Source organism: Salvelinus fontinalis, chromosome 42 (genome assembly GCF_029448725.1).
Source record: "Salvelinus fontinalis isolate EN_2023a chromosome 42, ASM2944872v1, whole genome shotgun sequence".
Lineage (NCBI taxonomy): Eukaryota > Metazoa > Chordata > Actinopteri > Salmoniformes > Salmonidae > Salvelinus > Salvelinus fontinalis.
In genome coordinates, this window is record NC_074706.1 from 10,337,804 (window position 1) to 10,353,130 (window position 15,327).

At 44.2% G+C, this 15,327-nt stretch overlaps 1 protein-coding gene across 2 annotated transcripts in view; it reads left to right on the top strand.

The window, feature by feature from the left end:
- Positions 1 to 15,327, top strand: part of LOC129841302 (F-box/WD repeat-containing protein 7) — a 178,217-nt gene that overhangs the window by 24,042 nt on the left and 138,848 nt on the right. The gene's annotated exons all lie outside the window — the stretch shown is intronic.

A 15,327-nucleotide genomic window follows, 5' to 3' on the forward strand; every position in this document is an offset into this window, starting at 1 on the left:
GGGGTGAGCCAGTTTGATCGCTCGCCACGGGCAAAAGTACATTTATGTGGAAGGTACAGGCCCAGATCATTACAGGGAGGGGATGGTGTGTCCGATGATGGGTTCAATCTTATCTAAGCCTCTAGCAGCTGCCACTCTGTAATTACGAGGCAGCTCCCTCCACTGCACTGTGCCCTGCCACTGAAACAACCAATGCCATGATGTGGTCTGTGGCTTATAAATGCTGCCGGAAGTCTTCTGAGAAGGGGTTGTCGCTGCACTCTACAGCTGGTTCTTAATCGACAAGGAAATGCATGAAACTCACTGTAATGATACCATGTTAGATCACATTGAGATGTACTGCTTCTAGGACAGGGTTGTCAAACTCATTCCATGGAGGGCCTAGTGGCTGCATCAGTCCAGCACAATGGAGGAGCCAAAACCCACAGACACTCGGCCCTCCGTGGAATGAGTTTGACACGTGATCTAGGTTCTAGAAGATTGTGGCAAATGCCTCAACATGACTCGTTGTAGGCCTTTATCAACCTAGATGTGTCTTCACACTGCCATCTCTCCCAAAAAGTCCCTTCTGCAAAATGACTGGTTTGCAGCTGCTTGAGAATTTGTTGTGGTAGCACAATTGTTAGTGCTTTGATGATCGTAGAACGTTCCAACAGCAACATGAATTTGATTTAGTGAATCAAGACATTCCTGACCTACAACATCTGGACCTCATACTCCTCTCCGTATTTCACAGCGTCGATAACAACACGGCATTTTTACTATCCGGTCTGATTCTGCGCTTTTAGAGGTTTAACAGGTGAATTGGAGCATTATAGTGGCCTACGTCGATTACTAGAGCTCTGAGGGGATTCTTACGGTTAGAACGTCTTAGTGTGGCTTTGGCTAGGCCTGTGTATTAAAGTCCTATTTTCACTTCCCCGTGATGCTAAGCCTAGCAGCAGTACATGTAAATATGACTGTCTTACTACACAGGTTCCCACAGTAGCATGGGTTAGCATCCTCTTGATCCAGTCCTAGTCTACACCGGAATGGATAGGATTGTGGGTTTGCATTGTTCGGTTTCTTTAAGAGAGTGGGAACCTTCTGTCTCCATTGGTCTACCTCCAACTCTCCATCACCTTTTTGAGAAAGAGGGTGTCTGTACTTTTCTGTGTGTGCTTTAAATTCGGCTGACAGTGTTGGATTTCAGCCACTGAGATGATGGTTCCTGTTGCCTTTCGAAATGTAATCTGCATTTTCTCCTCATCTCCAGAATCACTTTGGGGGGAAATGATGAATAGCTGTTGATGGGTATAAGACGAGACACGTCAGCGCTCTGGGACCCATCCACATGCTATGTCTTCTTTAGGCTCACTTGCAACTTCAACAAAGAAACTTTGGCTAGATAACTTGAAAGGCATGCCGCAGTAGGGTATTGATTTTCTTATATTCCGCTGTATAAGTAGTAGCCTGTTAGCAGTCTCCAGCTCTGACTGTTGTCACCAAGCCAAAATGGATCTGATATTTCCTTCCTTTTCCTTCATTGTCAATGGATCACTAACTGGTGCAGTCTCTACTTCTTCACATGTTTGGAGAACGATTGGGAGTAGAGGGGCAGTCTTCTGTACGGCCGAGCTCTCAAAGTTGGTGGGTGAGTGAATGTGCCAGAGACCGGCGGTTGTGTGAAACAGTCGATTAGGATTCAGTGTTTATGAACTGAAGAAGGGAGTGAGGGAGGTTAAGAGATGGCAGGGAAGAAGGGAATGGTTGGCAGAGTGTTTCTGCCCGGGTCTGTTTATTCATTGTGTCTGGCCTAATGAAGACATGCCTTTTTTGAGCTGGGTAGAGTAGCCCCATCTGTCTGCCGGTGAACTCCAGAGAGGAGGAGATGTGTGGAGAGAGGGGTGGCTGGAGTCAGGCCAGGGCTCTGCTTCTCCCTGAAGACGCTTTACTGTTGCTCTGTTCTGCTGTGGTCCCCAAAGCAGAGGCGTAGGGCCACGAGCGATCAGTTGTTTAGTTAGGGAGGCTACCTCATATGAAGAGAATCCTGTCTTAATCACTGTCGTAATCAGTGACGGGGTGGTTAAAGAAATAGGTGGGTAAACTCTGAACGCCGGTCGCAGATAAAAAAAAAAAAAAGTAATGCTTCCTATACTTTCAATGCGTTTTTCTGCAATAGGTGGGTGAACTGTTTACTTGCGTTTACTTTCAACTACACCACGAGTCGTAATGAATCGTCATTATTATTTATCTTTTACATTTTCAAATGTTTAGCACTTGCTTCTAACTTTTTCTCCCACTATCACTCGGGCCTCTCCCTATCCTACCCTTATTTCTACATTCCTTTATCCCCCTACACTACTAATCTATCCAGATACTGTCAACCCTGCCACTTAAAAGTTCCCCTGACTAATAATGGGTTTGTTTCAAAACTCCTCCCACTGTCCATTCCCACTGCCCATCAATAGGCCCATTGTCTATGCTCCTCTTTGTAAGAATTGAAGAGATCAGTCTTTACAGCGAATGTCATATGTCACATGGGTGTTATTTAAGCACACTGTGTCATAGATGCTAGTTTAGTAACTTCATCTGAGAGAGCCCAACGCATCGCAAAGCGGTCTTTCTTTGTGATGCAGTTCTGTTTGTAAATCAACTCTGTGCTAAAGAGCAACTTGATGGCATTACACAACATCTTTGGTTTGAAACGGCCTCTGTGGCATCGATATTAGTCACATTTATTCTAGTGTCAAAATTGACTACAATGTAAAAATAGGATCGTTTTGGTAATAAAGTCAGTCTCGTCCAAAACTGAGTTTTGAGTTCGTCACAACTTACTGAGTGTTGGGTTGGATGACGATCATGTCCGCTTGCCCAGGTGCCCACTAACACGAGAGAAGCAGCTGTGCTGATTGCGCTCTATCAACTGCACACGCTCCATCCAATCAGAGCTGCCGGAACCTTCAGACAGTGAGACAGACCTGTCCCATTACACAGCGCCCCGGACTTGTTTACGTAAGACAACACTAAACAATGTTATGTTGAAATACCCCTTGGCCCTAAGCCCTTTATGGAGTGGCCTCTTGCTGATGTGCTTGATAGTGGTCACATATTGATGTGTGTTGATGTGTGTGCATCTGTGAAAGAGACGTTGGTCACAACATGATTCACTGTCGAAATAAAGACAAGATAAATAATCACTCAGGTCTGCCACTTTTTTGGGGGGTGGCAAAATAAGAATTGAGGTGATCAGAGCTCGCTTGAATCCCAAATGCAACTTGTCAATATTCCAAAACTCATTTTTGTATTAAAAAAAAAACACATTTATTTTAGCTTTATTTAACTAGACAAGTCAGTTAAGGACAAATTCTTATTTTCAATGATGGCCTAGGAACAGTGGGTTAACTGCCTTGTTCAGGGGCAGAACGTCAGATTTTTTCCATGTCAGCTCGGGGATTCGATCTTGCAACCTTTCGGTTACTAGTCCAACGCTCTAACCACTAGGCTACCTGCTGCCCCATTTGCGAGCATCCGGCCTATTTTGTAACGATAAACTATGAAACTCTGCCAGACACACTCACATTCTGGTAATAGATAGTTAGGTTGTTTTAAACAGAATGGCAACAAATCACACGGACTTGACAACCTGATTGTGCCCTGGCTGCTAAATGTACCTGCTAGCTACTACTAGCTAGCTTAATTGACAAACAGAAATGTAACTTGGCTAGCTAGCGATTTTGGGCACTGATAAACAGCTTGTAGCAGCTTGTGCTTTATTTACAATAGTTTGACAACTTGCAGATGATGAAGTTGTAGAAATGTTATTGTTCTCAGGAATCTGTCCTGATTTGATAGACTGTATGCATTGCACCGACTGGTTTCTGTTTTTACTTGAGAAATACTGCACCAAACACCATAGCTAGATGTACAATTGCATGACGAAAACCTCAACAAAAATGTCTAAATGAATTACATTTTTCTTGATTCATCTTGGACTATTTTGATGTGACCAATTTGAGGAAGTGGCTATTGTTGCTACGGTGACTCAGGAGGGACAAACAGTACCTGCCAAGGTACGATATGCATACAGTGGGGCAAAAAAGTATTTAGTCAGCCACCAATTGTGCAAGTTCTCCCACTTAAAAAGATGAGAGAGGCCTGTAATTTTCATCATAGGTACACTTCAACTATGACAGACAAAATGAGAAAAAAATATCCATAAAATCACATTGTAGGATTTTTAATGTATTTATTTGCAAATTATGGTGGAAAATAAGTATTTGGTCACCTACAAACAAGCAAGATTTCTGTCTCTCACAGACCTGTAACTTCTTCTTTAAGAGGCTCCTCTGTCCTCCACTCGTATTAATTGTATTAATGGCACCTGTTTGAACTTATCAGTATAAAAGACACCTGTCCACAACCTCAAACAGTCACACTCCAAACTCCACTATGGCCAAGACTACTTGTGTATTGATTTTAAGAAAGGCATTGATGTTTATGGTTAAGTACACATTGGAGCAATGACAGTCATTGATTGATTGTTTTTTATAAGATAAGTTTAATGCTAGCTAGCAATTTACCTTAGCTTACTGCATTCGCGGCACAGGCAGGCTCCTCGTGGAGTGCAATGTAATCAGTGTTAGAGCATTGGACTAGTTAACTGCAAGATTGGATCCCCCGAGCTGACAAGGTTCAAAATCTGTCGTTCTGCCTCATTCAGTTCCTAGGCCGTCATTGAAAATAAGAATTTGTTCTTAACTGACTTGCCTAGTTAAATAAAGATTAAATAAAGGTGTAAAGATATATATATATATATATATATATATATATATATATATATATATATATATATATTTTTTTTTTTTTATTCGGCAAATCGGCACCCAAAACTACCGATTTCCGATTGTTATGAAAACTTGAAATCGGCCCCGATTAATCGGCCATTCCGATTAATCGTTCGACCTTTAGTCCGTAGTCCGTACCAAGTTTCCTTAAGACATAAGTGTCGGGCCTTGCCTCAAGATGTACACAAGACATATTCCAAAGTAAGATCTATTATTCCTTTGACTGGGAAGGAAATATGGTTGTCATTGCCAACGACCCCAACTGTGTGCAGTAAGGCGGTGCCTGAAAATCCTGCACTAGAAGAACCGTAATAAACCCGTCTTGAAATAGATAGTATCAAGGCGTGTTGTGTTGGAATGTCTTTGTGGTCGCTCCTCTTCTGTTCCTCTCTTCAACATGTATTATTCCATTCTTTCATTCCCACCCGCACCCCTCCCCCACTCATTCTCTTTTATTACTACTTCTCGCCAATCTTCTCCTCCGTAACTGAAGCTTTTGGCAGCCAGTCCCGGCGTTCATTATCATTACCCTGTGTGGATAAATTGTGATCCGTGTTTTGCTGGTGGAGACCTCCGCTGCTGTGGCCCTCGCCTCTAGAGGAATGGTAGCATCACGGGGATCGTCGGATTTCACCCACGGCTCAGTGTGAAAAGCTGCAGGATGAGAAGGAGGTGGAGAGGAAATGATTCCCTCCGCATTCCTGCAGTAATTTGAGGACCGTCTCTCCTCGTTGCTTTCTCCTTACTGCCTGGTGTTTGCAGCTGGGCTAGGCTAGCTGTAGTAAGCCTAGTTACTATGTTCATTCACAAGGAGAGGCTCCCATGAAGCAGGTCTCTTATCCATATGACACTGCTGCCCAACTTTGAGTGGCGTATACAGGTAAAGCATAGGGCCAATTGTACTGGGATTTTTTTTCTTCACCCTATGAAAATACCGGTGAAAGGGAGGCAATTAATGACTGAGGTTCCTGTTGAACTATTAGGTATATTGCCCAAACTAAAACCTCACTGATTTGAAAAAAAATCTCATATCGAAAAGGTCAACATTAAGTCACACGTGGCCTTTCTGTTCACTGTTGACTAATGGGTTTTACACACGCATTACATACATGGTTTTAATGCACTTGCATTAAGGCTTTTATAACCCCTTGTACCCTTCGCTTGGCACCCCCAGGTTCCAGACTGTTTTGAGTCAGGGAAAATATCTTGACTTCTGCTATGTCATGGCTACCAAGCCTGAGTAACACGACAACAGACGGGCGGCGGAATGCGTCACCTCTCACAGTTAAACCTGGGTTCAAATACTATTTGAAATCTTTCAAATACTTTGATTGTTTGCTGGAGTGCCAGGTGGGTGGTGTTTGCACTTCGACCGTTGGTTCCTTTGGAACAGGCAAGCTCAATCAAGCACGGATACAGTATTTTAAATGATTTCAAATAGTATGTGAACCCAGGTCTAGTGCACGTAGTTGGGTCATGTCGGGTGTGACCTGACAAGACCTTGCTTATTATTCAGTGGTTAGGCTCTTACCTACCTGCTCTTTTACCTTTTCTTGCTGTGTGTTTTCAGTAAATAGCCTACAGCTGTGAGAACACGTCTGCCCTGCCTGGAGAAATACCAGACCTCCCAAAGATCACGCCCTTACAGGAACTCTCTGTTATGAGGACATGACAAGTGATCTTACGCCACTGAGCCTAGACTGTTATGATAGAAGAGTCCGAGCTCAGAAGGCATTGTCCTCCATACCGGGTCAAATAAAAGTTGGGTAAATAAATCAAATTTTATTTGTCACATGCGCCGAATACAACGTGAAATGTCTACTTACATATATCGTGGTACGTTAAGGGCTTGAAACAAAAATACACTCCCTTTGAACCAAACCGAACGCCATCCTGTACATGCCCATACATTGTTTGCGATGTCTGCTTTCCCCCAAAGGTCAAGGTGGTTCACTGTTAATAGACGTGTAGGAATAGTTTGTTTTGTAAGTGGAGATTCCTCCTTGTCCCGTGGCCCTCCTTGGGGCCTAGACTTGTTTCGTAAACACAGACCTCAGTCCAGTTACCATGCATTAAAAAAATGAATTCAAGGAGCAGCACAACGGCTGGGCCCGTATTCACAAAGCATCTGATCTAGGATCAGGTCCCTCGGTTTTATTCATTAGTCAAAACCTAGGCCCTAGACCAGCAGCACTCGTACTCTGAGACGCTTTGTGAATACAGGCCCTGGCTACGTTCAGTCTAGCACATCTGGAAACGGTCTGGGAATTATACACACATCAAATCACAGACGACGTTGTCTGCGTTACAGACATTACAGTACATCTGTCTTGGCAGCCTTGCGGCATTTTTCTGAAGTAGGATGTTTGTTCACGTATTGCATAGGCCTGTGTTTGTGTGCATGATGTACTTTTCTCTTCTTCTTTAGTCCGGTGTGTGCGGAGGTGCGTAGATCCGCCTGTTTGCCACTCGAGAGACCTCGCGCTGTTGATTTGAAGTGTGTCGACTCGTATGGCCCTGCTGAGGCAATCGCTTCCCTCATGGCGTGGGTGGCAGAGGAGAAACTGTAGCATGGTCCTTGTAAGGAGAGCGTGTTAGTTTGTTTCTATGGCATCTTCCACCCATGTATAGTGGTGGATGTTACTTTACTCTCTGAGAAGGACCGTAGCCCCCGGAGATTGAGAGTGTGTGTTTTCTGATGTAGATTACGTGCCTTGCATCAGCATACAGATTTACTGTAGTTCCCAGTAGCTTATTTTCCTTGGATTATCCCTGAACTAGCCTCGTTGTGTGGTTGATAACGTGTACTGGTTATTCTGGGTCATGTCGTAACTTATTTCCTGTTCCTCCACTGAGAACAATCTAGCACTTCATAGGACTGTGAAACTGATTGGTCTGTCACATCAGGTGTTCAAAGAAAGCCTGTCACAAACCACCTGTTAATAACATAAACAAATAACATTTTAAAGGCCCAGTGTAGTCATTTTGGACACCTACTCATTCAAGGGTTTTTCTTTATGTTTACTATTTTCTACATTGTGTAATAATAGTGAAGACATCGAAACTATGAAATAACACACATGGAGTCATGTAGTAACCCAAAAAATGTTAAACAACTCGAAATATATTTGAGATTCTTCAAATAGCCACCCTTTGCCTTGATGACAGCTTATCACACTTGGCATTCTCTCAACCAGCTTCACCTGGAATGCTTTTCACTCGGGGTCTCCCGAGTGGTGCAGCCGTGTAAGGCACTGCATCTCGGTGCTAGAGGCGTCACGACAGATACCCTGGTTTGAATCCAGGCTGTATCACAACCGCTCGTGATTAGGAGTCCCATAGGGCAGCGCACAGTTGGCTCAGCATCGTCCGGGTTTTGACGATTTTAGGCCGTCATTGTAAATAAGAATTTGTTCTTAACTGACTTGCCTAGTTAAATAAAATAATAGCACAAGAATAGCACATGTTGGGTGCTTTTCCTTCACTCTGCGGTCCAACTCATCCCAAACCATCTCAATTGGGTTGAGGTCGGCTGATTGTGGAGGCCATGTCATCTGATGCAGCACTCCATCACTCTCCTTCTTGGTCAAATAGCCCGTACACAGCTTGTACAGCTTTTCCTGTTGAAAAGCAAATGATAGTCCCACTAAGCGCAAACCAGATGGGATGGCTTATTGCTGCAGAATGCTGTGGTAGCCCTGCTGGGTAAGTGTGCCTTGAATTCTAAATAACTCACTGACAGTGTCACCGGCAAAGCACCATCACACTTCCTCCTCCATGCTTCACAGTGAGAACCACACATGCAGAGATCATCTGTTCACCTAACACTGCGGTTGGAATCAAAAATCTCAAATTTGGACTCATCAGACCAAAGGACATATTTCCACTTGTCTAATCTGTTTATTGGTGTCCCTTAGTAGTGGTTCTTTTCAACAATTTGACCATGAAGGCCTGATTCATGCAGTCTCTGAACAGTTGATGTTGAGATGTCTGTTACTTAAACTCAGAAGCATTTATTTGGGCTGCGATTTCTGAGGCTGATAACTCTAATGAACTTGTCCTCTGCAGCAGAGGTAACTCTGGGTCTTCCTTTCCTGTGGCGGTCCTCATGAGAGCTAAACTTCCTTTGAAAGGAAACTTTCAAAGTTGTTGACATTTTCCGTATTGACTGACCTTCACTTCTTAAAGTAATGATGAACTATTTCTCTTTGCTTATTTGCGCTGTAATTGCCATAATATGGATTTAGCCATATTTGGGAGAAGACCATCTGCTGAATACCACCCCTACCTTGTTACAACACAACTGATTTGGCTCAAACGCATTAATTCCACAAATGTACTTTTAAATGTTAATTGAAATGTATTCCAGGTGACTACCTCATAAAGCTGGTTGAGTGAATGCCAAGAGTGTGCAAAGCTGTCATCAAGGCAAAGAGTGGCTACTAATCTCAAATTTAAAACATATTTTGATTTAACACTTTTTTTATGGTTACCACATGATTCCATATGTGTTATGTCAGAGTTTTGATGTCTTCACTATTATTCTACAATGTGGAAAATAGTAAAAATTAACGCTTGAATGAGTAGGTGTGTCCAAACACACACACTGTGTGTGTGTGTGCATACTTCATTCATTCACATGGAGGTTGGAATAGTACCGTGAAAATTATAAAGCCCTTTTTAGTGTAAGATCTGTTTGAAAAGACCATCTGAAATTTCAGCCTGTTTTGGTGGAATACATTTTTTGGGCCTTCCTGGTGACGTCAACATAGACCATTTAAAGGAAGAGTTACAAACATCTCTGCCAATAACCGCTCTTTGCATACTGGTGTGATTGGTATAAGGATGCCTAGTGTAACCCATGTCATGTTTTTATCCATCAGGTCTCCCTTAATGCATCCTCCTTCCCTTTTATTCACTGTCTTCATTCAACAAAGGACTTTGTATGAACTCTGTCTGGGATTTGAACTTTCTTTTGGTTGATTCCCTCTACTACCTTCTGTCCAGTCCAGCTATTATGCTTGTTTGTTGTGCTGGCCAAGGTCACTGGAAAAGGTAACTGCGTCAAAATCAGGGGCTACCTGTATCTTGGCTAGGGCTGTGACTGTCATGACATTTTGAATGACGATAATTGGCCAGCCAAATGACCGCAGTAACCGCAATAACCGTTCGAATAGCAATTTATTAAAACATTTTGATGTGGGCGCACATTTTCTCCTCTCCTCCGCTCCTGACTGCATGCGCTGCCATAGAAATAGAATGAACGGAACGGGTGTCCCCATTCAAATCAGTGATGGCATAATGGGTGGGTGGACTGGCAAGGAGCAAAGCAGGAAGTGTACCCATCAATATGTGCTGTGATTTGTTGATTCAATTCAACTGACATTACAAACAATACATTCCATTGCATGAGCCACATCAGTTAACATCATTTTGAATGGACAAATGCCCGGCTATCCAGTCTTCAGTCAACTGTTCATTCCACAAACAAAATATTGTATTACATATTTTTTTAAATAAACGGTTAATGGTTATTTAATTTCATCTGTAACCGTCGGTTACACAGTTCTATGGTAATTGTACCAGCTAGGGGAAAACGACTGCCCGTCACATTGAAGCCACGGAGGTTCAAGTACGACCACGATACTGCACGCATTGTTAGCAGAAAACAGGATCCCTCATTAGGGTGAATGTGAAAAACATTTGTCTTCAAAAAAAGTATGTAGTTACACAATCATGGTACCAATAATTGCTTCTAATAAACCAAATGTATGTCTTTGAACGGATTATTTTAAAATCGCACACAGAACTTATGATAATTTAGTTGCTAATGGCAGCCTGCAGTACTCCGTTCGGCCTCGATGAGAGGGGGCAGCACTGAGCTAGTCTGCAACGTCACTTCCTGGAGTAGTTCTAACAGTTTCCATGAGACGCCATCTTAACAGACTTCACTGGGCTTCAATGCGCTTTTGAGTCTTCACATGAGAATGAGTGGTGTCACGTGATCGATGGCTTTGTCCATTCATACATGCATACAGCCCTAGTCTTGGCCCATCTGTTTCACCTCCGTGTGTGTGTGTGTGTGTGTGTGTGTGTGTGTGTGTGCCTGAGCAGCTCTAAGCATGTGCCTCGGCCAGGTGTCCTCCATCTGGATGACAGTGTGTGTGTCCGGGGATACTTCAGCTCCTCTACAGTCTCACCTGGATTAGCCTGAGCCCAGGCTGGGGTTGGATACTGCTGGGTGATTGGCCTCCAGTCTAACCACCTGTTACACAGGCGGTGAGTTAATAAGTGAGGTCTTCCTGGGCTCCAGTTAGACGTTTGGCTGATTTCACATTATTGGGTGACTCATACTATGCTGCCTCTGATTTCTCTTCACATTGTTCAACTATGGTGGATGTGGTAACCAGGCCAGCCCAATATGGCTCGGTTTGCCTTCGTAGTGTGACATAGTCACAGTACACGACCAGGTTGAAGTTGAGGCTCATTATGACCATAGACGGAGTCCCTGTGAACGAAGTATCCCATCGAGCTGCTTTAGCTGCAGTGGTCTCCTGGTCTCCTCTCCCTTAGCTTATAGCCTGCCAGGCTTCTCTTGAGGCCTGAAGTGAGTAATGCTCTTCTAAAGATGTACCGTACTCAACTGGATACCAATGCGGGTTAATGAGCGGCTGATTTGACTGCGAGGTTAAATTACTTTAATTAAATAAGCAAATTCATCCATTTTGAAGACCTAAGGCAAGCACAGGTTGTTCGTTCATCTGCGTTTCGAGGACTGCATTTCGAGGACGCACAATCGCATGAGGCAAGTGAATGTTGTTAAACAGGGTATTAGGTAGGCCTCCATTTGGAAAAACTTCTTGGGTAAGAGAATGTTGTGTTCATCTCTGGTTATGTTGTTCTACACCCTAATGCTTCTCACCCAGGGTTTTACCAGAATGTCTTGACAACAGACCAAGATTCTAGAACTCATTGTAAGTCTTCTGTTGGCAGTCTTTCAATTCTACAGACTACAGCTGACCTGGACAGGAGTCCACCACCTCTGTACTGTGTTGAGACACACACACTCACACTCTCTCACAGGTCTCTGGGAACCTCTGAGCTGTTCCTAGAAAGTGCTCCTTGTTATCCACCTGATATTGTGGTCACGATGTTCGCCTGTTGGTTTATGGAACGCCAAGCTTGGCAGCATGTGTTACAGGCCTGTTGAGAGGAGAAGGGGAGAGAACTTTTCTCTATTTTGGAATGTACAACCTTTCACGCAGTGCACTTTGTCCTAGTGCTTCTCTCTGGCCAACTGCGACCATAACAAGGAAAGGTCTACTGCTTGCACTCACAAAACCCCTCCCTGGTCAATGTGGAAGCCTGCATCTTCGAGTCCACTGGCTCTCTGTAAGTGGGTCACTCTGAATATGTGTGTGTGTACGTACTTGTTGTTGCCATTCTGAATCAAAGTGACTTTGATTTGATACATGCTGCGCTCTGCTTTGAATCAGATTCTGAAATTACCCAACGACTCAACACAGCATGCTTCCCTCCTGCTGAGGAGACATGCTTCAGCTTCGTTCAATGACACATTTTTTTTATGCGAGAACAAATCAATAGGGATTCAATAGAACCAGTATACAGGGACTCTCAATAGACTTTCGTGATGTATTTTGTGATGCCTGTGGCTGCCTATAAGACCACATGTTGTCATTGAAGAATGAGGGCCGACTCGTCCGATGGTCCTTCAACCAGTGTACATTTTTAACCAATTGTTCAGTGTTTTTCCGACAGCACTCTTTTTGTGCTCACTTTAACAGCCCGATTAGAGTCAGACCAAACTGACGGTGAACAGCAGTCACCCCCGCCAACACTCTGTTTTGTAATATAAATATTAACGTCTGGCCTGGCGAGCAGCTGACGTCAACGGAAGGCGGTAGAATAACTTGTTCTGTTCTCAGATCTTGGCACTGTCTGGGAATCTTTTTTCTCTTCATGTCCAACAATACATATTTGACCCCGATTTTATATTCAATGTTTTCTTTTGATGGATTGCAATATTTATTTCTTGTAGACGGTGGTCCTGGTATGTTGCACTCTGAACTTTGGAGCAATGACTTCATGTGGTCATTCCCAAGTTTTCATTTTTCTGTATTTTATTTCTATAAAAAGAAAATGGAAATGTCTCCAGTTGTCGTCTGGTAGTCAAACCGGCGACTACAAACGGTCATCTGAAAACAGGAAAGGAATGCTGGGAAAGGTCAAACCTATGGAAACCTGTGGAATAAGATGGATTTGCTCATTCTCTTACTCTCAGCAGCTCAAGTTTATTTGGCCTCTGGGCTCAACATAGAGATGAGATGAATAGAGTTTCTGTTCCACAGCTGGTTGGTATGATGATGGTCTTGTTCTCTCTTGGTCTCTCTCTTGGTCTCTCTGTTGGTCTTTCTCTTGTGTTCTCTCGGTCTCTTGTGGTCTCGTGCTCCCTCGGAGGCTCTCGCTCTCGTGCTCCCTCGGGGGCTCTTTTGCTCCCTCGGGGGGCTCTCGCGCTTCCGCTTTCGTGCTCCCTCAGACGCTCTCTATTAGAGCTGTCTCTCTGTCTCTCGGTATGTGTCTGGAACCTCTCACCAGAATCTGTAAACATCTCCCAGCTGCTGTGCTGCCAAGTTACATAATGGAGCTACAATCTAACCTTCACTTCCCTCTCTCTCGTCTCGTATAATTCCATAGGCTCCTGAGAGTCATAAACCAACTGCTTTCTTGATGTAAAAAGATCTGATTGGTCAATAGACCAATTAGTGGGAAAAATATCAGAATTGGGTTGCCTGTCTAAACGCAGCCACAGTGATCTGCTGTCTCAAACATGCATGCACACTCACTCCTGTCTCACGGTGATCCACTGTTAACCAGCTGAATCGTCTGCCTCTGCTATTCTCAATGTCTTTCCCAGGACTCCTGTCTGGCTCTAGCCAACAGCAAGCCCTGGCCTGTTCCCTTGGCACTGTCCATGTTCCTAGTGCTGTTGTGATGGCCTGTCATATCTAGGGGTTATTTTCTAGGCACTGGCAGCCGCTCAGAGGTAGAAACCGACGGGAGTAGGAAGCCGATAACTGTGCCTCGTACAACTGGTCTGCCTTGCCAATAGATCCCCAGTGGCTGCTCGAGTTACATGTTGACTTTTGCCCGAGTTGAGCTCTGACTGCTTCCCATATCAAACTGCACTTTTTTTTGTCTGTCTCAAACCCCCCGCTGTCAGGCCAAAGAATAGCTCTCCAAATTGGTCCATGAAGAAACTAACTTCACCAGAGAACCAAATCAGAGTAGCCCGACCCAGGTCGTGTTCCTGTCGTCCCTTTCAGCTGGGAGGAAAGTTAAACACTTTACCATAAGGACTGGGTTCGGGCCACCGGTGGGGATAGAGAGGCTCAGAGAACCTGAGCATCAAAGTGGCTGTCCAACAGCAACTGTCGGTCTGCTTCCGACGGGTAACAGCGAGGCCCTCGTCTCCGCACGCTACGGGAAGAGAGCTCTTCTCCGAGAGAGTTGCCTTGTTGAGCCTGTCGTCAATGTTTCCGTAGCATAAGGGTTTTTATGGCCAACAACCGTCCGCCAGTACTGGTTTCAGGAGGTTTTGCCTGGTTGATTATGGCAACCGAATACAGTATGAAACGGGAACATACACGAGTGACATGATATGCACATCCCAGACTTACCAAACCTGGTTCCTGGGTCACCATATACTGCAGATAGGACAAGGGAAGACCTGCACACTGTATAGCCGAATGCTGCTCTCCTTTGCTTTCCTGCTGCACACTGTTACCTAGCCTGTAGGGCCTAGGCCTTAAGTGTGCAGCTGCCCCTTGTGAATGAATGGCTGATTACTAAATGTTAATGAGCCACTATCAGCGGGTAAATAAATCTGCCTCACAGGTGAAGTGGTGACACACTGTTGCTTGTTGACACCGGTATAGTGAGTATTCAGCCGGTCTGTTCCTGCCTGGGTTTTTGACTTCAAGTCAACCTGTTTTTTTATTTTTTTTATTCTGTAGCTGGCTCCTGGAAGGAATTCCCCACGTCTTCTGTGTCAGAAAGATCAAGAAACACCCTGGGTGTCTTGATGGGGAATAGGGTGCCATTTCCGACGCACCCCTGTTCCTTCGTATAGCTACTGTAGAAGTAAAGTGGTGATTTTATTAGGGTGTAGTCGGGTCATGTTATGTAGTCGAACTGTAAGGCCTCACCTTCACATGGGAATGTTCACCTATACGTCGTAGATCCTAGATTGCCCGTTTCCTGCTACATAGAACTCTGTGTTTCTTTGCATAGCTCTCTGTCTGTATCTTTATGTAAGTCCCCAGTGTGTGACTTAATCTCTGTCTTAAGGCGTCTTTGTGCATTTGTTTTCTTTGTGTTATCGCCCTGTGTGCGTCTATGTTGTGACTAACTGGGCCCGTCTGTGGGAGACTGGAGGTGTGCTGTATCTGTTATGGGGGTCTGGGTGTCAGGGGGATAAACT